The following is a 1,615-nucleotide window of genomic DNA, read 5'->3' as shown; positions in this document are numbered from 1 at the left end:
ATGGTTCACTCAAACTTAGAAACAATGGGGCAGAGATGATACAATAAACCAAACAGAAGAAATTCTATCCCTGCCTCATCTTTGACAAGATCAGCAAGTTATGTGCACAGTATCAGGGCCAGGAGGAGGATGGCCACTTTCTCCAGGTCCCTGATGCTGGTGGTGATTGGCCAGAAAGGAAACCCTTTTCCATTAACTTGTAGGCTCTCAGAGGTCCAGCCCGCCTTCCCAACTGCCATCATTCATGACACTGCCCGACTTGTCCTGCCTCCATCTCTGACTTCCAGTTGAATACTGTCTGTCCAGTGAGGTCTGGCCAAGAACCCAGACCACAACCTTACCTCCTCTGGAATGTTTCCTGGACTGAACCTTATATACTGTTGCCTTTTCCAGATATTTGTAAACCTGTCTAGAATGAAGATCCTATAAGATAGGGAACTTGTCTTGTCCCCAAATTGGTTTTATCATAGTAATATTCAATAAATAGACACAAAGTAAGTGAAAAAATGAAAGAGTCTCAGATAATGGGGCCCTTACTCAGGGGCACCTATGCTGTAATAGGTAACTAATACTTACTTATTGTTGCACAACAAATGACCTTGAAACTTAGTCACTTAAGAAAACAGCCATTTATTATTTCACAGTTTCTGGAGTCTGGAATCTGGGAGTAGTTTATGTGAATACCTCTGCCTCAAGGTCTCTCGGCAGGTGTGGTCAAAGTGGTGGCTGGGGCTGCAGTCTCATCTGAAGGCTCTACCAGGCAGGATCCAGTACCAAGCTGGTTCCTGTACTTGCTAGCAAGACTCATTTCTTTCCTGGCCATTACACTGAGAGCCCCCTCAGCTCCTTGCACACGGGTGTCTCCATAGAAAGGCTCCCAGCACAGTAGCTGGTTTCCCTCAGATCCAGTGAGCTAGAGAGAGAGGGAGGAAAAAAATTGAGGCTAGTATCTTTTTGTAATCTAATGTTGGAAGTGACATCCCATCACTTTGTCATATTTATTTCTAAAAACTGAGTCACCGACTCAAGGAGACACTCAAGGAGAGGTTATTACAAAGGACATGAGTGCCAAGAGCACAGGCTCATGGGGACCTGATTAGGAGCTGCCTGCCGCAGTCCCTCTCTTGGTCTGTATTTATTTTTATTTTTAATTTTTTATCAAGGGAGAGTGCGAACGCAGTCCCCCACTACCACAAATTGTGCAGTCAAGTTTCCCACATTTGGGGAAATCACAGGGCTCAGCACATCCGGGGTGCAATGGATAAGCCTTGCCCTGGGAAAACCACCTTCGTGATCATGGTATCTCCCCTACCAGGTAAGTATGTCTGTATCTTTTTTTGCTGCCCTGGATACTTCTCCCTTCCAGAACTCAGCTATAACCCAAATGGAACAGGCTTGTGTGGGCCCTAACTCGGGGCTGAGTATAAACCCCAAAACTGAATGAATATCCGTTGCTTTAACTTCATAAAATCTCAGAAAGATTCAATCATTTGTTCCCGCTCCTCTTTCAGTTATACTCCATTGACTGGGCTTCTGTTTTTATTTTGAATGCTTGTCTTGGATTTTTAGCTTTCCTTACTCTGTGGGTCAAATTAGAGCTCTGGCCTGACTAGAC

General features: G+C 44.8%; 1 non-coding gene across 1 annotated transcript; it reads right to left on the bottom strand.

The window, feature by feature from the left end:
• Window positions 1-1,159: 1,159 nt before the first annotated feature.
• Window positions 1,160-1,323, bottom strand: LOC136321372 (U1 spliceosomal RNA). Its single transcript, XR_010728630.1, has one exon. It is a non-coding gene; the product is annotated as a U1 spliceosomal RNA (small nuclear RNA).
• Window positions 1,324-1,615: the final 292 nt, after the last annotated feature.

The sequence above is a fragment of the Saccopteryx bilineata genome, chromosome 1 (genome assembly GCF_036850765.1).
Source record: "Saccopteryx bilineata isolate mSacBil1 chromosome 1, mSacBil1_pri_phased_curated, whole genome shotgun sequence".
NCBI lineage: Eukaryota > Metazoa > Chordata > Mammalia > Chiroptera > Emballonuridae > Saccopteryx > Saccopteryx bilineata.
The sequence above is the reverse complement of the archived record's forward strand: the minus strand, read 5'-3'. Positions and strand labels throughout refer to the sequence as shown.